At 37.0% G+C, this 22,522-nt stretch overlaps 1 long non-coding RNA gene across 1 annotated transcript; it reads left to right on the plus strand.

The window, feature by feature from the left end:
* Positions 1–422: 422 nt before the first annotated feature.
* Positions 423–20,630, plus strand: LOC145989784 (uncharacterized). Its single transcript, XR_014441897.1, has 3 exons — positions 423–543; positions 18,969–19,119; positions 20,442–20,630. It is a non-coding gene; the product is annotated as an uncharacterized LOC145989784 (long non-coding RNA).
* Positions 20,631–22,522: the final 1,892 nt, after the last annotated feature.

Consider the following 22,522-nt stretch of genomic DNA (forward strand, 5'->3'; position numbering starts at 1 on the left):
ACTGCATCATTTGTGAAACTCACAGATTTAAATTTTACAAACTTAACATCTTTAGAACACTGATTGTCAAAGTGTGGGCCACAAGGGTTCTGCAGGGGCTGCTGCTTTCTGTGAAAAATACCTTGTCACGCTTTCATACTTGCAAAGTAGCCTCAGTGACTAATTTCGAGCATCCCGGGTCCCTACCGTAACTTAGCAGGCCAAAGAAAGCACAACATATCATATCGCTGCCGAAAGTGTGAGGTCGCTGCAGTGATTCTGCTTGTGAAATAATAAACTGCAGCAAAGCAGTGTTTCCCTGACACTGTTCTTTGATGCTCGATTGTTGGAATTGGAATTTGAAACACATGGTTGCACCACAACAATTACTCCAATTTGTTAGTCTTACCGACTCTTAAGTTCATTTGGCTTCAGTTGATTCAGGAAAATTGATACGTACACTGGAAAGAAGGAACAAGAGCTGATGGAAGCAAAACTTCCTACAGTGCCATTAAGAAACGTAAATTTGATGAAAGAAGAAACAAACACATTCGTCACATTGAGGTCAGTAATTAAAACATTTTTGTTCTTATGAATACTTACCATGCAGTTACACCATTTTCTTTATTACCATATTAAGAAATAATTGATTTTTTAACGATGCCTGGAACATCAGAAACACTAAAAGTGTACATATGGTTTTAGCTAAAACCAATACTTCTCAGAAACATAATTCTCATATTCTCATTGGTTGTTGGTTGATTTAGTGTTTTAAGTCCACTTTGTGCACAGTAAGGCTAATCGGGACTGGACCTGCAGTTTAAAGTGGGATCCGAACCACTATGAGCCTCCACCGGGTATCAAACCCATGACCTCTTGATTACAAGGCAACGACGCTACCACTGCACCATAGGGGAGGCCCTCATTGGTTGTAGAAATGCAATTTTGCTCTGATGAGCATAGAAAAAATGTTGCGCGCTCCGCAGGCTCATCTTTGGGTGGAAAGGTCTCCGTGGTTTGAAAATTTTAAGAACTGCTGGTTTAGAACAAAGGTACTGTGCCGAGATTGAAAAACAGGAAGAAGAGACAAAGCCATTGCATTCTACATGTTTGGTTCCTTGCAGCACACTTCTATATTAATTAAGTCATTCTTTATAGCTGGGTATATTTTGTTTGATTAAGTAGTTTTATTTTCGAAATCCCTCATGAAAATTTCCTTCACAAAATGTCCAGTACTCAATGTCATAATATAGTGCGTTGATTGAACTTGGTGACGTGGAGAAAAATCTTGACCTAGGGAAAAAATCCTGACGTGATGGAAAGAAATTGATGACATTTCCATGAGCAGAATTCAAAATACTTTCAGAATCACCTATTGGTTTGTAAACAACTGAAATTTCCATTGTATAAATGTATTTTGTTGTGTTCTGTAATATATGTAATGTAATGGCAAATATGAGAATTTTGATTGTAAAATTGTGAAAAATCCTGACGTGATGGGAAAAAAATTAATGTCATGTGCATGATCAGCATTCAAAATACTTCGAGAATCACCTCTTGGTTTAAAAACAACCGAAATTTCCCTTGTATAAATTTATTTTGTTGCCTTCTGTAATAAAGTGTAATAGCAAATATGAGAATTTTAATTGTGAAAAATCCTGTCTTGATGAGAAAAAACAGATATTTTCTGTGATCAGCATTCAAAATACTTCCAGAAACACCTATTGATTTGGAAACATCTGAACATTTTTCACAAAATGTCGACCAGATTATTGTTTGAATCTTAATTTTCGGTGCACTTTGACATGTTCCTCGGATTACAAGGGCCTGCATTTTTTTTAAAAAAAATCGGATGATTTCAAATCAATAGGTGATTCTGGAAGTATTTTGAATGCTGATCACGGAAATGACACCTATTTTTTTCCATCACGTCATAATTTTTCACAATCAAAATTCTCATATTCACCATTACATTACATCTATTACCTAAAGCAACAAAAGAAATTTATGCAAGGGAAATTTCAGTTGTTTCCAAGTCAATAAGTGATTCTGAAAGTATTTTGAATGCTGATCACGAACATGAAATAAATTTTTTTCCATCACGTCATGATTTTTCACAATCATAATTCTCATATTTGCCATTACATTACATCTATTACCTAAAACAACAAAATAAATTTATACAAGTGAAATTTCGGTTGTTTACAAACTAAGATGTGATTCTGTAAGTATTTTGAATGCTGATCACGCATGTGACATTCATTTTCCTCCATCACAGCAGGATTTTTCACAATTTCACAATCAAAATTCTCATCTTCGCCATTCCATTGCATCTATTCCAGAATGCAAGTAAAATTCCGGTTGTTTACAAACCAATAGGTGATTCTGGAAGTATTTTGAATGCTGATGACGGAAATGACATAATTTTTTTCCCATCACATGAGAATTTTTCGCTAGGTCAGGGTTTTTCTACATGTCACTAAGTTCAATCAACCCACATATTATAACATTGAGTTTTGGACATTTTGTGAAGGAAATTTTTGTGAGGGATTTCGAAAATGGAACTTACGTAATCAAATTTACAATTTTCATGTCGAATGTGTCTTGTGAAGATAGAAGGTGGATTAAATGCTTACTATTCTATGTTAATTTATAGTTCAAAATTTGAAGAATTTGTATTGTAGAAAACCAATATTTGACCATCATCTAAACAGAGTCATCTATGGGAAAATGATGGAACTACACATTTTGTTGTGAAATTAAGACAGTTAATATATTGCTGTTTTCTGAAAAACTAGACGTGATGAGTAAAAATAAATTTCATTTTGGGAAGCAGTATGCTGAAATTATTCAGAGACAACAGTCATCTGCGAGACATCAAAACCCATGCAAGCCGGTGGAACACATGTATCTCCATCTCTCATAAATGATAACCACATTAAAATGCAGAATATTCAGAAATAAAATGAGTCTTTCTCTCCGATATAAGAAAATTCATTCTCATGAGTTCAGATAATTGTTATTACGTATTCATACATTGTGTTCTAGCCTTAAAACTCCTATTGGAAAAGAACCCCCAATTAATAAGAACAACACGCCAAATATTAGCTTCAGAAGCATGCAAACATCATACAACACTTCGTTAAAAAGCTATCAGATAATATATGGACTCTGCAATGTACCCTGAGACAGGTACATTTTCTGCCTTTACTAATAACAAATTAGCCTACGTGGGCAAGCAAACTTTTAATGCAACTTTCATCTTGAAAATCCCTTGGAACACCTCTACTTTAATCCCATTGACTGAAAACAACAATAATCTGTCATATTTTCTTTGATCTTCTATAGTCTGGTTGATATTAAGTGTACATTCATCATCTTTTGTGACAATCTGAAAACGATGAACTCATTGCTAATATGATATGCCTACTGCCTAACCTTTTCCTGTCCCCCATGTTGGAATAATTGGGGGAGGATATATCCCCCTGTCCCCCATCTTTGAATTATTGAGGAAACACATCCCCCTGTCCCCGATAATGACGCCCACTTAAAGATGATTGAGCCGGCCTTCATGGAGTAGTGGTTAACATAGCATTTTACGATGCCAGGGGTTCCGGGTTCGAATCCTGGGCTTGGGTGTTCTTTGTAAGTGTCCCTTCATCAATTTCATAATTGTAGGTCCAGTCCCAATTAACCTTACTGTCCATACAGTGGACTTAAAACACCAACTCATTCATTCATCAATTTCAACATATCACCCACCACTCATCCTCATCTTCGCGATTAGCCAAAAATGGCTGAATGCCAAGTAAAGTAAATCAAATAAATCAATCAAAGATGAGTGATTTTTCCTTGAAGTGAAATATACAGTACATTGGTCTTCCTTTTATTAAAGGAACAATTTTTAAAATTTTCTGGATAATTCTGTCAAATTTCTTGTCAGCAAGAAGAACATAAGCATGAGAGAAACTTGAGAAATATGATTATTATCCCTCTTTGAACCCACTATAGTAGAAGCGAATGCAAGTTAAATCATACATACTAAATACATCTAATTTTGTTATGGTTATCACCACTGGTTGTCCCGCATCATGTAGTGTAAGGCACAAGCTTTGGCTCCAGCTACGGGAAGCACGTAGGTTCGAGTCTCCTGGGGGAAGGGTAAGAACTTTTATCCTGAGATTTCGGCCTGTGTATGGGACCCGTGTCCACTCACCATTGTAAGGAAATTGGGGAACTAAGAATAAGTAACATAACCCGGTCATGGAAACCTACAACAATGACTCTGTGTTAACCATGCTGACCACATGTCACCCCGTAAATGGTGGGATGATCGCCAACCTCTGGTGAGAGAGAGGCTGGAAATTGGTAGGTACACCACTGGTTTTGTGTACATTCAGGAGACTATATTGTTGTGAGGTCACTGAGGCCAGAAATCCTTTTTTGTGGGATATAACCCACATAATTATAAATATAATACGAGTTTTAAAGATGGCGCTCCAGTAAAAGGTATAAATTCTAGAAATTTCATTGAATGTTTCAATATTTTCATATAAATGCTACAATTTTTTTCTGTCTGTACTGAGCTGTGGAAACAATCTAACTGGGCATCTAACCTGCAGAGTACTGCATTTGTGTTCATGGATGTGAGTTATGCATCATTTGGTTGTCTTATATTAACAGGGCCGGCGCTAGTCATTTTACAGCCCTGGGCGGCGGCGGCAGATGCCGCTCCCTTTCGAACCCCCCCCCCCCTTTTCCGTCTTTATGCAGAAACGGGAAATTGAAAATCAATATATTCCTAAGTAAAACATCAAACGATAAAATAAATATTGAGACTTGTTACGCTATTTCAATACAATTAAGCACAAAAGGATATCTCGCTCGACCACACTTAAACTTTAAAAAATGCGACACTAATTTTTTATTAATATTATATTTTATGAAAACTCTCTTTCTGTCTTAAACGTATCTTAAATGTAACAAGTATTAGGAAAGAAATGAAGGCTTGAGTTCATATGTTTACCGTTGTAGGTCTGTGACATATGATTGAATTTTAAAAATAATTACGTGTAATATTCCCGGATCTCCCGCGTGGATGATCTAAGGCCTGAATTATTTCTTGCGTTGTCCCTGCATAAAGCGGCTCTGTGGTTCACCCAGCCTCAAATTAATGGTTACCTGGGGCAACCATGGGAGGTAAATGCGGCCGGAGAGTGGTGCTGATCACATCACCTTCAAAATGGCCGAGATCGAGAATGTGTGGGGTCCTGCCCCCACATCCCCTAAATGTGCCTTCATGACATGGTGCTAAATGCACAGCGAACTTTAAATTTACCTCTGCATGTAATATTCTTTTTCGTATAATGTTATCTTGCGTAAAATGGAAACAAGCGTGTTTCAGACATGATTGACCAAAGATAGTATTTTTATTAGCCTTAATTTATAAAATAAAGAACAACTTTGTTCGCCACTTGCCACCGACAAAGTTAATAAATTCGAAGTTCTACACTCATATTAGGTGCAAAATCATGACCCTTTATCACTTTAAGGTCCCGAAAGATCAGATGGCATGTCTTTATGCTTACTAATATCATAACATAAATTGAAAAATTCACTATGATGTTTAAGCTGATCAAATCTTTCTCTTAGAGCTAAAATAATCGTCTAGAACCTGGTAATAAAAATCAACTTTGTACAGTTTTTGTGGATCTTCAACAGTTTCATCATACTGAAACTGCTTCTTCTTTCGATTTCGGCCCTGTACAGTGTTGCCTATCCTTTCATCTATATCTAAATTCGATGCCAATTCTTTCTCATCAACCGGGGCTCACAGGTCGCCGCCCCCCGACGCCTGTGCCAACTTTGAAATTTTTCATCACTCCTGCTTTTTTCAAAGCGCCGATATGTTTGCAAGAAATCATCTAACAGCATCTAACACATCGTAGATTAATGTTTTGAAGACATTTGCTCATTACATTACGTGGAGTAAAAAGTCATACCAGATAACTAGTGAGCAAAAGAATGTAAAGCCACGCAACTGGTTTGCAATACATTGAGCCTCATGTGCGACCATTTGGACAGTTTTATTGTCGCCAATTATTTGAAGGAGCGCATCCTCAACGGAGTTAAGGCATCGAATTTGCTTTCCCAATTTGTGACACTTGGTTTTAAAGTGAGACTACTGATATGTTCCTTCAAAACTGTGGGTTGTCATATATTAAGTTCCAAGTTAGAATAAAATATTATAACTTTCAAGTTTTCCATAAGATTATTTTTTTTCTTCTCTTTAAATTTTGACGCCCTGAAAATTTGCCGCTCTGGGCGGTGGTACGGTTCGCCCCCCCCCCTTTCCGCCGGCCCTGTATATTAACACATTCGGGTCTGGCCTCATAATACAGCATTTTTACCTCTGGACTGCGGTTTTTGGTTGTTTTTCAAAAAATCATAGAAAAAATATTTTTAATTTGCTTTTATCTACCACACATTTCTTAAATCTACAAAACTTCCTCTTTTCAATGAACAAAAATTTGTTAAATTTTATTTTTATTTTCAGACATTTTTGAATATTTTTTTCAGCAATGTTTTGTGAAGAAAAAAAAAGTACAACATTGTAACAAATGTTAATATAGAGATATTTTAAGTTCGTAATCTGGAAATTTCAATAATTAACTACATAAACTATCAATACATCTTTTGACTCTTGCATAAGAATACTTCTTATGTGCACATAACAAAAAATAATTACAAAAATAATTACAAATTACAGGTAATTAGCTTTTGTATGAAAAAGTGGCTGCAGGACAGGACCAGACGATGTATCAGTTGGTTCTGCGTCATCTGTAAAAATTAAACAAATAAATAAATAAACTAAATAAATAAAATAAATTTTCATTTGACATACACTATACAAAATAATAAATGGATAAACTCAAAATACATGAGTGCATGTAGGAGAATCAAGCAAGAGGCAAGATTAATAGACCCAAAAAAATTACCTCTTCTCACTTCATTCATAAAATACTAGAGTTTGCAACACTGTTTATATTGTCAACAATTAATTATTACGAATATAACCTACCTTCCAAATCTTCAAATTCATCTGCATCATCAAAATCGTCGCTAACTTCAAACTCTGAGGCGGAATTTCCGCTATGCAGTCTGTATCTAACGACGCCATTCTAAACAATGCAACGTACAGTCTTAGAAAAAAATACCTGGGCCACGGGACGTAGAATTTCGTAACGTCTTAAAGCCTGTTGTTTATGCAACCCAAATAACAAAATATTCGCTTAAGTTTGCCTGGTGATTCTGAGTTCTCGGGAAGGATTGAGCTTTGATAGCATGAGTCACATGACTCGTGCCCCAGCCACAACAAACAGCTGGGTGCTACGATGCCTCCAGAAGAAAATTTCAGGAACTGGTTTCTTGACAAGACCTACTCGTAAAGAAATACTATTCTTTCAAGTGATATTAGAGTCATTGTCAAGAGGTTCGCTGAAATGATGGTTCTCATCACAGACCACATGCCACACGTTAATTGTTTAAGTCCAGTTCATGCGCTGGACCTACAGATTAAAATGGGATCCGAACCAAATGCCTCTCTATTTGGTATTGAATTCGGAAGCCTTTCATTACATGGCGAAGACGTTACCACTACGACATCAGAGAGGCAATGGAACCCCTTGAGAAAGAGATAAGCGAAAATTGCTACGTGACAAACCATATTTGCCCGTAAATTTTAAAAATAAGACAATATTTTGTACTCACAGTTTCGAACCGTGGGAGAGGCATATATTTTTTTGTACCATCGTCCATTTCACGAGTTTATAATTCTTTCTCACCGACACGAGTAACGCGAGTGGTAGAAGAAAAGCGAAGTAAAATAACTGAAACAGAAATAAAAGGAAAAAGCGAAATAAATTTTATTCATAATATTCTGCAGTCACTTGAGTTGTATTCACGGGATGCTATCTTTAAAGAAAGCCGTGGTCTCTTCCTTGTCTTTTTTGCTTTCTTTGTGCTCTTGCTTCCCCCGTCACGATTGGTCTAAAACTAATTAATGCGACGTTAATTAAACAATCCAAACAACGAAACAATGCACAATCAACTGCACAAAACAACATTCCAAATGTTTTCGAATCGGAAAACAATTGAGATGCTGTAAAATGACTTAAGATGCAGTAATAAAGTGGGAATTCGGTACCGTATAGAATTAAATCGGTAGAGATGTTCGATTTGATTGGACGTTTGTTATTTAGATTTGCTATTCTTTCACTTTTGGCAAATAGCGACGATGAAGATGAGTGATGCTATGATGAAATTGATGAAGGGACACTTACCAAGGACACCCACGCCCAAGTCGAGATTCTAACCAGGGACCCATGGCATCGTAGCGCGTTGTGCTAACCACTCCTCCATGGAGTGGACATTATAGCATATTTTGTGTGCTCAATTGGGATCAATCAATGGAATGAATAGGCATATTATATGATTAATAAATTCATATCATAATACCACGTCATATTATTCGGCACGAAGTAACATCAGAGACATTCAATCTTGCATTTTTGCCTTTCAACTAATTCTTTGAATTCAGGTTAATCACAACAATAAGATAAATTATGAAGCAAATGATAGTGAATGTGGGATATTATTACGAATTACCTGACAGAAACAACATTAAGCAGGCTCGGTGGTCAAGCTCATTAAGTGATTGACATTCGATATCGTCGCCAAAGTTCCCGGGTTTGAGTACCGTCCTTGTCGGGGGTGTTTGACTATTTCGTCATCAATTTCATGTAATGGTCACTCGTCCTTATCGTCGCGATCATCGAACAGGGAATAAAAATTATAAAAATAAATACGATGGAAGAGTACTTATTTCATCTCTCACGAAATCTCCTACAAAACCGGAATATATAAAATACATGTATATTCATTCACATACATTTTCGATTTCTATATTTAACTAATCGAGACCGAGAACGGGAGAGCAATTTTCAATTCGACAAACCGAGAGACGGAGAAACTGTCAACTCTCGTTTCTTCTTGGCACCTCCGTAATCGAGTTGTTCTGTTTGTCATTGGCTTTGTATTGGCAATTATTGCCAGTATTCTTCCCCTGCAGGTGAACCATAACGATGAATTATGATGAAATGAAGCAGATAAAAGGGCAAGAACAAGAAAGTCATGCCTGTTCGGGACTCCAACCCAGAACCTTATGTAACGAGATTTGAAATTCTGGAGAAGGCGTCCGTGTTTCGCTTGGTTTTCTCTTTCCTCTACTTCCCTTATATTATCATACATGTATAATAAAAATGGATCTGATACGATATGTTGCGATTCATAATTGTGCTGGTTAGATGCTACAGATGTGAACTCCAACCTGCAATATATTATTCCCTTGTGTTTCGTATGTGGTTGAACATGAAATTTTCTTACACTGTGACAATTTCTTTCTTAGTTTTGGTTTGGTGCACAGATATGCTAATCTGGACTCGACCTTCAGTTTAAAGTGGGATACTAACCACTATGTGCATCCACCGTGTATCAAACCCGGGATCCACTGATTACAAGGCGACGACGTTATCACTACGCCATCGAGGAGGCCCCATGACAAAATGTTATTCACTCGATCTCTACCATAATTTATTTCAGCATTTACATTTTCGATTTCTTCTTCTTTTTTCCTTTTGTTAACTACTCTTATACAACTCTTTTTGCGTCTTCGAATTTCTTCTTGTTTCAGGAAAAAATAATACATGCAGGCTGTATAAAAATCCCCCGTTCAAATAGATAAAACGTTCACTCTCGAGAACTAATTTACATGTTTATCACTAAAGTAACCATTAGGAAGGAAACTATTGAAATGGTAACTGATATAACTGCAGATGAAACAATACTTACAGCCACTAACGAAATATCTATTCTTGTGTAGCCTCACAGACAAGTATATGGTGAGTCATTCACTCTTGCTGACTACGGGCGAAGGTCACTGAACTAAAGGGTGGTGGCAAGCAAGCAGGCTTCTGCTCTACCAAAGACGAGGTCACGTGTTACAGTTATCAATGGCGTACGAAATAAGGAGGAACACAGCTATCTGCCGTATGTTTTGGTCCCGTCATTGCACTTTATCGTCGTGGCCTTGAAGTTCCCTCAGGGCACTCCTACGTAAAGGTTTCTCAGCTAGAAGGATATCTTCCCCATTGAGTGGAGGAAAAGTGGGTGCGTATAGAGGTCCTTCAACTTTCGTATTCTTTTTCATTTCAGAACCCGTGCTGTATCGTCGACTTAATTCAATCTATCCGATGTAGGTTTTAGGTTCTGTTTCTGTTCGGTTATTTCACGTTGTCTTCCTGCTTATGTTATTCGCGACGAAGGTTCTGGATTCGATAATCTGGACAATAACGGGATTGTGTTAGTTGCTTGATTTGGTGTCTTAAGTCCACTTTATGTCCTGTTAGGCTAATCGTGAATGGACCTATAATTTAAAGGGGGATCCGAACCACTATGTTCCTCCACAGAGTATCGAACCCAGCGCCCACCCAGCGTCGAATGACATGGGTACCTGGGGGAAACCCTGGTGGTAAAGGCGGTCAGGGCCGTGATGCTGATCACATCACCCCCCACTCACGAACGAATCAAGAAAGTGTGGGGCGGCGTGATGCTGATCACATCACCCCCACTCACGAACGAATCAAGAAAGTGTGGGGCGTTACCCCCACACCCCCTATACGCCTTCATGGCGTAGCGCCAAGCACAGGTGAGAACTTTACCTTTTTTTTTTTTGCATACAGTGGACTTACAACAAAATTTCAACTTGCGATAAAGATTATGATAAGGTATTAAAGAATTGGGTCTAACACATTTTTTTATTGTTTACCAATGACATTATTAACTAATATTCTTAATTTCAGTTTCAAGATGAAATCGGCTACGAAATAAAAGGTGTGGGTTCATATTTCTGTTACGAAATTCCACTTTTGTAGTAGACCTGTGCCACACTAAGTTGTGACAATAAACAAATCTGAGACACTTTCAAAGTATTAAATTTCTATCTACGTATTTGGGAAAAATCTTTCAATATAATACTTTTTTTGGACGCGTCAAATCATAGTATTTAATTCCTGTTTTAGCAGCTTTAAGAAACCTGATTTTTTGGGGGGGGGGTTACAAATGCCCTTTCTGCTCCCGTCAAGTTACGCCTATGACAAACAGGAATTCAAAGTAAAAGACTGTCCCGACTAAATCGGGAGACACGTCTGATAGATTTACAATTGGGAAAATCATAATTAAGCGTGTAGTTGAAAACAACCTATTTTCATATATTGCATGCAGCTCTACTTTTTCTGCAATGTGGATCAAGAACTGGGGACGTGGAGAAGCACAACAACACTCCACGTAACCAATAGTCACGTGACCCTCTTTGCTTTCCTGTCATGTTGACCTTCGCGTGGAACACATTTCTCGGTGTTAAGACAGGCAAAATCACCCGATCATCGAAGGGTGCAATATGTGTTGCCTACCCTCCTGCATTACTTGCTTCTATTAAAGCCTTATGGGGAAGAACTTTTTTCCATGACTGTACATCAACCCGAACACAAACAGTCCCAGCTGCGAGATAAAAATAGCACATGAGTCACCTAGCGGTCGGAATTTCAACAGAGCAGCTTGAATGAACACGCACATGAGACGAAGTACGAACATAGCCCGTAGTTAATCGGCAAAGCTATTGCATACTGCAGGATGGGCTATGCCCGTTGTTCTTCCACATTGACTTTAAGTGCACTGCGGGCTATGCCCGTCGTGAGACCCCAATGTGTTAAGTATGATTAGAGGATAACTTCGAGCTTGCAAAAGGATGCTGAGAATTGCTGCAAACACTAAAACCTTTCTTGGACAGCTAGGAACAACCCTCTCACATTATGAAATTAAAATGTGATTTAGACTTAACTAGAGATATGATAAGATAAGATAAGATTTATTTCATCCATGAATCACTTATTTGCATATATAGGGAGCGATATCGGACATGAAAGTTTGTTTACAATATGATAAACAATGCAGTATAATAAAACAATGAAATACAATTTATGGTTACAGTGAAATGTAGTAAAATTATAATACAATAATACGATGCCAATACAATACATGGTAACTGTGGAATATAATAAAATATCATTGAGTACAACATAATGTAATGAAACTCTGCAATGAAAATGTTACCTTATACCAGTAACCACACCATGTTGATACACATTGAGATGCCTCAATATCAGTATAGTATAATATGGTTTATGTTATGAATTAAATTTGTATTATATTTTTACAGATTTTGTTTTGCTTTCTATTCTACTAATACTGAAAGTATTCTACTTCATTCAGTGTGGTAACTTACCAAATCAGGATTCTATTGTAACTTACATTTGCATTATTTAATATAACTAATGAAACAAACAACTGTAAAATAAAAATAGAGTTGGCCTAGTGCCTAGTCTAATGATTAGCATACTGTACTGCAAAAATTGTGATTCTTGATTCAAATTCTGGGAAAGATAAAAATGCTTATTATTTAATTTAGAATCATACTTTGCCCTAAATAGGAATTGTAGCTTTCCTGGCTACGTGATTCGAACAATTGTGTCCTCGGGTTACCCGAGAACACTTGTTCGCATACTTTACTCTGTTGACGATATATGTCGAAGACAACAAGAATGTGATGTAAAATTAAAACCAATAAACAACTCATTCTCAAGAATAACATCACTAAGCTCTGTGGCGGAGTGGTTAGTAGAGCATGCTATGATACAAGGGGTTCCGAGGTTCGAATCCCAGCCTGTGCATGGGTGTTCCTTGTGGGTTTCTCTTCATCAATTTCATAATTGATAATTCCTTTCATTAATTTCATAATTCAATAATTTATCCTCATCATCGCGATTAGGCAAGAGTTGGAAGAAAATCGATTCTAAATAAAAAATCAAGAATCACATCGTTATCAAAGAAAACTTGTACATGATTCACTTTTGTAGTAATCGCATGCAAGGAAGAAGCCTGTCTTGATTTATAGCATATTTAGCTCACTTTCTACCAGCATGATTTAATTTGTATGACTGATATTTGAAGCAATTTTTCTCTCTGACAGTGACACCAAGGATTACCTATTACGCAGGGGCGGCGCGTGCCTTTCCAGGCAGGCAGGGCACATTTGTTTTGGGGAGGGGGGCAGATAACCTCTAAATTTTTCTTTAAGGTTTTTGAGAAGAGTTTCTTGACATAGAGTAAGTCAATTGTTCGAACAATGGATCACTATTTGGAATCAAATGTAACAAATTCCGATCTAATATCAATAACTAACTAGGAAGATGATTATGCACCGTTAAGTTCAGTTACAACACTTTTCATTGTCCATGTACCCCCAAAAAAGTTCGTTTATACCTACGAAGATAATCTGCATGTCAAGTTGTCTGGAACACAGACACAACCACACAAATAAATACACACGTACAGTAACTATAAACTCTTTCACTCGCGAAAAAGAACTAATTATTTCATAAGCGATCAACACGCACACAGATGGAACGCAACGAAAACTCACACACTAACTCAAATCCAAATCCGTATACAATGGAAAGGAAGGAGGATCTTTTTGAAAACACCGAGGGACTAGTTTGTGCAATAAAAAGTGTTGTCAACTTTTCAGGTCGCCGGAACAAGCGCGAAGAAAAGCATTCGAGGGAATTTTTTCTAGCTTATTGCTGCATCTTACTGAGGAAGGTGAAAGTACGAAGGCTGGAAGAACGAATGAACTGCCTGCCAAGAGTTGGAAACACTGAACGGTGAATGAGGCAAACATGAATGGGCAGGGCACCTCGTTCACTGCCCAGAGACGGCTACGAATTTTGCGCTTTTCCATTGTGAGGGGGTACCGTCCCTTGCCTATGCTGTAAAGCTTTGGATCAGTTAGTGACGTCACGTCTCAGGGCAGAGCTGAGATCTGACTCTCTCCAACAGGCCGCAGAAATATATTAGCCTCGCACAGGGTGCACACCCTGTACGTCTGGTTGCAGCAACGTAGGAGTGGAGGGAAAAAAATAGTTATATACCGATCGTCTCTTCAGATGAACTTTTTATGTTAAAATTGTTGTGGGGCAGTGCCCTAGTTGCCCTTTATTTAGCATCGCCACTGCTATTACGGGAGTATTACCTTGGTGACACTTCATGACAGCAACGCTCAGATAACATCTAACTCAGACAGCAGTGAAAACACCAGAAAAAAAAAATGAGTGGGAAGGCAAAAAAGGAGGGGGATATTTTCTGGGAACAGTCACATTTGATATACAACTAAATACCACACACAAATGCATATTTGAGCTAAAAGGGTATTTTTTATTAAATTTTTCCGCCCGCTGACGTCTCCTCTGGCCCTGTTACTGTTCAGGCTGCTTCAAATTTGACCCTAACGAAAATGTGGAAACAAAGGGATCTTTAACATTAACAGCTGATTGATTTTAGCTTCGCAGTAGGCACTTGAGTTTATTTGCTTTTAACAATCATGGGAAAATAAATCGATTTTCGTCTACTTTTGAGAGGACGCTGGGGCGGTTTGTTCGTTATTCTGCTCTTCTGTGATTGACCACATGTGGTTAAACGTTAATGACAATTGCCAAAATTACAAGACAAGACAACAGACACGTCGTATATAAACGAAAGTTCAATTCTAACGTTGTCAGATTCCCGATTCTAGCAGATATGGTACGTATTCGTGTCCAGATGTTACGAAGGTTGTGTAGTTTCACTTATTCAGTCTTTTCTTGCCTTGAGTTGCAAATGGCTGTCTTGCCTCGAAAATCGACTCTGTATCTTGAATTCAACCACGTTGCTCAGTTGAGTTGAGTTTTTGTTAAAATCCACCTTATGCACAGATAGGCTAATCGGGACTGGACCTACAGTTTAAAGTGGGATCCTAGCCTCCATTAGGTATCGAATCCGGGACTCCTTAATTACAAGGCGACTACGTTGCCACTACACCATCAGGTTCACAGTTGCAACTAATACATTAACTTTGCAATTATTATTAAAAAATACATAAGATGACTTATCGTTATAGGTAGGGGCATGCATATTTCGTTTTTGACGAAAAAACTAAATTTAAAAAAACACATTGTAGTGCTAATTTTTCATGTTTTTGAAAGGTTTGAGATTCATTTTGTGACCATGTTTTGTCACGAAATAATGCGATATGAACTGCAAAAAGCGAAATTAACTCTTAAACATGAAATTTAGGATTTATTCACCGACGCGACACCTTCTGTGGTCTGAATTATCCTGAGAGTTATGCAATTCCCGGAAAATTGATTAATTCTGCTGTTAATATTGGAGAAGCAAAAATGGACTCCTTTACACAGAAATAAACTTAATACTCTGATAACTACAGAGTATTGGGCTATTAGAAGTGAAATGTTAATTCTGTGGAATAAGTGTAGTTTTTAAATCAAATTTAGGATTATATTCACAACTTTAAAACAAAAATGTCTTTTTATATACCACTTTTCATCCAATTTTTCACCGATATAACACCGATATCTTATTTTATTTACCGCTTTTGAACCTGAAATTGACTCAGTTTTTGTACCGAAATTTTGCTTTTTTATTTACCAAAAATATGTGCCTCTAGTTATAGGGTAGAATATTTGATATGCATAGGCGTACGCACTGGAAGGCAAGGGGAGCAGTTGCCCCTCCTAATACTCTCACTTAGAAATTTAGTGTAGAGAAATCTTATTACTGTTATTAAACAATATTATTCTCTTTAAAAAAAATAAGTATTTTCAAGCCGACGAAAGTTCCAAGCAACTGCGGCGGTTTTATTTCCTATGGAATTGGACTATCTCGTTCTCTAGAAAATTACTTGTTATTAAGACTCGCGCATTTTATTCGTTAGCCTAGTTGTGTGGTCGCACATTGGAAATGAATAAATTATGTGCAGTTGTTTTGAATCTGCTGTACCAAATCATGTTTATATGTAAATTAGTCTGAACTTCACAGAAAAAAATAAAGGGAGAGGCGAACAGAACTTTTGTGCCACGGAAGCTGGAAATCTTCTAATAGAGTGATTTTCGGTGGGTCTGGGCACACACTATATACGCCCCTGTTTAGTATCCTTCAATACAATAGAACAGTGAGATGGAACGAGGTTTTTATTTCTCCGACTGATCTTTTATCAAGGTTTTTGCTCCCCCTTAATCAGAGGGTCTGCGCACCCCTATACTGATAGGCATATTAAAGTGAAATTGATTTAAGTAAATTTGTCAATATCATGACATCAAAGTCTTGAACGTGAATGGGAGTGTTAGTCTATTCTTCATTTTACAGAGGTCTGTCTCAAGTCTCGAAGGGTTTGATCTCGTTTTCGTCTAGATTTTTCGAAAGCCGTCTCGCATTGGTACCACCTCTATTTGTTAGAAACAGCTACTTCAAAAATGGAATACAAGCAGATATAATGTCAGGAATCAAAATTATTCGTTCATTACTTTTTGAATACAGTGGCCGCGATTGGTTTCCAAAACTGAGGGGCAAGGACAGTTTACTTTCCCTTGGTAGATAAGCTGTAGCATAGTGCGGGAGCGAAAGTGGCAAACAGTGTGTATGTTGGGGGGGGGGGGGGCAACTCTGTGCTGTCGCAAAGATAGTCACTGCTATAGTGACTGCGCTCTTCCTAAAAAAAAGTATTCTCTTCGATATGGAACTCGCCTCTCTGCAGTGGAGGAAAAAACTGTGATTATGATTATGGTCTGCTAATCAAAGGTTTCAGGATTCGACCTGGGAAATATCAAGAATTGTATAATTGTTATCTAAAAACCAAGCAATCTGTTGGGTTTGTCAAGGCATGGTGTTCTCTCCAGGATCAGTATCAAGCATGTATGGGACTTTTTCCGTCTCCTAAGATGAATGCCTTTATTGCACGATCGTCTGGGGGGACAAGTTTATCTTCAACACATATCTTTCTTTGCAATGATTCGTAATGCTATAGGTCCTAGGTTCGAATCCTGTGCAACGCATGGGCTTTTCATTGAAATTGTTGCTTCATCTATTTCCTCAATTCAACGAGGAGCCGACACTGGTTGATTGATTCAATTAGGCTATTTTATGTCGCTTTTCTGCCAGTTTTGGATAGTCGCGACGTTGAGGATGAGTAAATTAATGATGCGATGAAATTGATGCACATTCACAAAGAACATCCATGCCCAGGCCGGTGTTCGAACCCGGGACGCCTGGGCGACAAATATTAACAAAAAATACAAATATCCATTTGTTTTGGATTTTGGCCACGTTGTGAATTGTCTCTTTTTTTATATATTTTCCCCTGACCTAATAGTTTCTTTTTCTTTTCTTTATTGAAGCTTTTCTTTGTTTAATGCCTTGTTCTTTATTTTCTTATATGCTCTTTGCTTGTTCTATTTGTTTTGATATTTTCTTCCTTTTCACTAACATTTTCTCTCTTCTTCATTTTCCATGTCTTGTACTTAAAGCAAATATAAACTTAAATATAGCAGATATCCAGTTAGAAGTTTCCAGCGTTCTTTACTAACACTCTGGGGGAAAAAGCCTATGGAAAACACTGCTTTTGGTAAATGATTTTGAAACGCAATTTATCGCCAGAACTACGTTTCGTTAGATATTTACTTTCAATTATCTTAATTCGACACACTTGTCGTATATAACACTGTAATACATTTCCTATGTAAGACATGGAATAATTGTTTACTAATGGACTATTTACGCCTGAAGTACATTGCACGCCGCACGGTGAAGAAGCAAATAAATTCTCAATAAACACCGCAACCAAAATTGTAAAATGTGCGATGTCAAGGGAACACTGTGTGGGCAAGCGGCTTTGTAGAAAATAAGTTGGCACCCAGGTTTTAGAAAAAAACGCACGGTTATTTCCAGGTTGGACCGAGCAAGGTATTTTTTGCCAAGAGGGAGCAAACAGGCATATTTTCTCTTATAATAGTGTCGTCCCCTAAAAATAAACACTCCTATAGTTTGATGCTATTACTTTCCTTCTAATAATTAATATAAATTACTGTGACTGAAATGAAATTATTTGTGTGAAATATGAATTTTTAAGTTAACATACATTTTCCAGGGGGTGACCCCTTCTTTGGCCCCCCTTCCGAACGTCCTAACTAAATGTAACAACTGCATTGTTAACTTTTAGTACAAGTTTCTCGGATGCTTTTATAACGAGTTTCACTCAAAAGTGCACTAACACCTTATTTAGGCTACATAGACTAGTTGTTGAAACTGCTTGCAATAGTAGCCTACATGCGATTCGGATCACTAGTATAGCAGACCTTTGAATGAGAGGCAGGCACGCCACTAAGCACAGCTTAGTGTTTCTTTGGTCACTCATGAAGGAAAGTTACAGATGCAAATTGCTCTTGGATCGGAAGGACACTGCCATGTCTGTTTCTTTCTGATCTATAAATAGACTATAATTTCTTCGAAGGGATTAAGTGCGAAGTAATGCAAGTCTTGAGACCAGAGGAAACTTCTATTGAGCCATGAAAGCAATGCAAGTCTTGAGACCAGAGGAAACTTCTATTGTAGCAGCACGAAAGGCAATAACTCAACTCATATTTATACCTGTCCGTAACAAGCAGTAATTCACATTGAGTCAAAGTTTTAGCAGCCAATTGTCAAAATGACAACTGCAAAGTTAACATCTCTTACTGAATTCCCAATTTCCTAGTAAAATATTTCTATTCTTATTTGAAAATATACTTCTCCCTTTTTGGAAATGGTTGTCAAAACTTTCGCCCAATTGTAGGGGGGAAATAATCATGAGTTAACCTATTCACGAGAATTATTCTACGTCACCTGTTTTTATCATTAATCAATAAATTCAATATAGTCTATATTTTAATGCTAAAAAATGCTTTAAAACGTAAAGGAGTAATTGACCACAACGTTCTCCATTCCAGGCTTCGTGTAATCTCCGTCTAAGTCTCACCTGCATCTGCCTGTTGGTGGCGACCTGCTACGGAAGACGGTTCCAAGTAAAGAGGAACGACTCTTCTGATGGCTGCGGGCCAAATCCTGTTCTAGCGCTGGTGTCGTACGTCAAAGATCTTGGTAAGAAACAGTGGCGTGTCCGAGGTTTCCATAACGGGGAGGAATTAGGTCCACACACATCGCATACGATTTATATTGGTGTGCCCGTAGGGGAGCCGGCGGTGAGGTACATTGCATTAGCGGTCACCTTGTCTCATCTCTCCTTAAAAAAGGTATATAATGTACCTGGAAAGATAATAATATGTAGCTTAACATTTCCTTACAAAGTTTCTGGGCACACCACTGCAAAGTTGTGATCTCTGTCAACCCATTGCTCCATCCCCTTTAATATTTTAGAGCTTACATTTAAGCAATGTCAATAATTTTAACATGAAAGTAATATATCCATAAAATATAATTTTTTATCGAGGAATAAACGTTATAGTACATGTATTCCCAAAAGAGACATAACGTTCTCTTAATAAAATATTTTAAATATTTTTGACCTAGTTAGGAATAATCATAAAGGGCATAATGGTATTAATTTATTCACTCTTCAATTATGTTCTATGTGCAGTTACTTTATGCAAAACTGTTTTTTAAAAAAGAACAATAGTCTTTCTGTGCGCGTTATGTAGCATGCACGGAAGAAAAGAGAAACACTATATCATAGCTACTAGTAGGCAAGCTTTGAAAGAGTCCCATTGAAAAGGCAATGGGAACTGAGATCTGTTTCACCCCTCTCCCCTCAAAAAAACACATAGAAGGAAGACTGCATTCCTGTAGAAAAAATCTTCAGGTTTCGTTATTCTAGAAATGTAACCAGCATAATAAGGCAGAATTATTTATTATATTTAATTTATGAGAAATATTTTTTCCTAATAGATATTAACGATTGATTGCTTCTCGTCAACATAAGTATTATAAAATTAAGTATAATTTTCAAAAGATATGACGTTACTTCTGGAACACATTTTGTCAAAAGTTAGAAGATTTTTGAAAGGAAAACAATCATTCATAATCTATGTGGTGTAATTAGAAAAGTTAAATTATATTTCACGTTTTTAGGGAAAATGTGAAATATAGTATTAAACGTTATTATTAGAGTTTAAGTATACTGTAAGCCTAAGTATGTAATAATAACATTTAATAATAGGCCTACATTTCACATTTTTCCTGAATGGCTGTGCAGTTTAAGTTTATTTTAACACACAGATACTGTATTTTTTTAAAAAAAAATTGAGTGAAAGTATCCTGCCATTTATTTTGTACGATATGAGTTCGGTATAGACATTTGCCGCTTACATATGAAAAAGGGACAATATAGGCACTACAGGTATTTTGACGAGCAGCGTTCAGAGCTTATAAACTGAAATTCCGTTTTTTCTTTCATTGTGAATTAGGTGATTATTCTCCAACCGAAGTACTTCGAGCTGTAGAGAGGGACACTGAGCTATGGAGTCAGCTAGCAGACGTCCTGAAAGAGTATGATGATTGTGTGAGGGCTGGAGAGGGGATTCGATTCAAAAAGTCTCAACAGGTGGAATCTAAAATGCGGTCATCTTTCTTTTCCCGAGTGTGCCAAATGGCCATTAGAGATTAAGGCAACTTAATACATAAACGTTAACATAATATGAACATTGAAATCATGATATATTACTGTAAAAGTTACAAATAAAAAAGAGTAAGCATTCTCCTTGCACTTATTGTTTGTGAATATAGTCTGTTAATATTGCATTATGTCGTATGTACCTGATTTTGTACGAAACAAAATCTAACTTTTTCATTTTTGATTTATTGTTTTAAGTCCACTTTATGCAACAGAAGTCTAATCGGGATTAGACCTACAGTTTAAAGTGGGATCCGAACCACTGTGCCTCTACTGAGTATCGAACCCGGAGCCCCTTGATTACAAGGCGGTGACATTACCACTACGCCATCGGGGAGGCCATCTAAGTTTTTTCATGTTTAACGGATATGATTTTACTATTCTCAACAAAATGTTATGAGAAAGTTTAGCTTTCTTTATTCTAATATGAATTATGATTAATATTAAGATAATAATTTCCTCTTGATTGTCTTAGATTATATTTTTATTCATCAAACTACGAAGCTAATTACCAACTTTTCATCTCCTTAGATGCCAAGCGCCATTAATCACATTTACAATGCATTTACAACCAATTTTATTTGGACCTTAACCAGTGTTTTTCGTTTTATTCTATTCTATTTTACTCTATTTTACACACTACATTTCGAATGTGTAATTGGTTACAGCGTATAGTTTTTGCCTCGCCGTTGTCAATTCTATAGTAGTAGAATTCCTCTTTGACTGGCAACACTGGTTCATGCACAATATCACTGGTGATTCATGTTAAAATGAGAAAAGCAGTTTACGATTTCAGAAGGAATGATGAAAGGAAGAAGTACACGCAGGTAGAATGATCTCGATTTGAATGACAAATAGTATTTTTGGTGTGTGTGTTCGTGGAAACAAATATGTAGCAATCATTTAAATTTTCTTCCTATTATTATTTCAACGGTGGCGCAATCTATAGCAAAGCTTGGTGGTTGTCTTGTGGTGAGTCGGGCGCCCCCAGCGGAAAACAGTGACACTATTCTTTATTTGAGTGATGTGTTTAGATATTGTGTGTGGCGAAGGATTATAGAACCTAAACATTTTCTAAGGTGTTCATTGCAGGGAGTCGTAACGTACCCAATTTGCGTTACACGGTACGTTCCATTTTGTAGGAGGAAGAGTATGGTTCAGCTGCTGGTACCCATGTAACGTAACGAAATGCAATATGTTATAGACTGACGTTACAGAGAACGTAACAAAATGTATTATGGTAGATATTAACGTTATAAAGGAACGGAACGAAATGAGCACATTGGAACATAACGTAATATGCAATTTGGTATATACTACCGTTACAAGGAAAGTAGTAACGAAATGCATTGTGGTATATACTAGCGTTACAAGAACGTAACGAAATTCAACATGGTAGTAAATAACGGTACATAGGAACGTAATGAATGCAATCCTCCGTAACGGAATGAAGTGAAAGGCAATATAATTAACTAACGTTACATAGGAATGTAGCAAAATGTAAACCACTGTAGCGGAACGGAACAAAATGCAGTTGGGTACATACCATCTGCATAAAGAAATAAAGAACGTAAATAAATTCAGTATGGTAGATGTTAACGTTACAAGGAAAGAACAATTCACAAATATTAGCTAGTAACGTTATAGGCGCGTGACGAATATAATCTATTTAACATCAAGGAAGAAAAAGGAATAGCCAAAATCTCTTACCTTTCATTGGAACATTGCGAAAAATAACTCAGTATATCGTATGGGATTAATGTGAAATAGCCGTGAAAAATATGGTTGTTTGTAAAAAAATGAATTTCAACCAGGGTTGTTAAAGGGTCAGGGATTTTAAATCAATTCAATTCCGGTTCAGCAGGGAATATTAGC

The sequence above is a fragment of the Lepisma saccharinum genome, chromosome 1 (assembly GCF_977018435.1).
Source record: "Lepisma saccharinum chromosome 1, izLepSacc3.1, whole genome shotgun sequence".
In the NCBI taxonomy this organism is placed as follows: Eukaryota; Metazoa; Arthropoda; class Insecta; order Zygentoma; family Lepismatidae; genus Lepisma; species Lepisma saccharinum.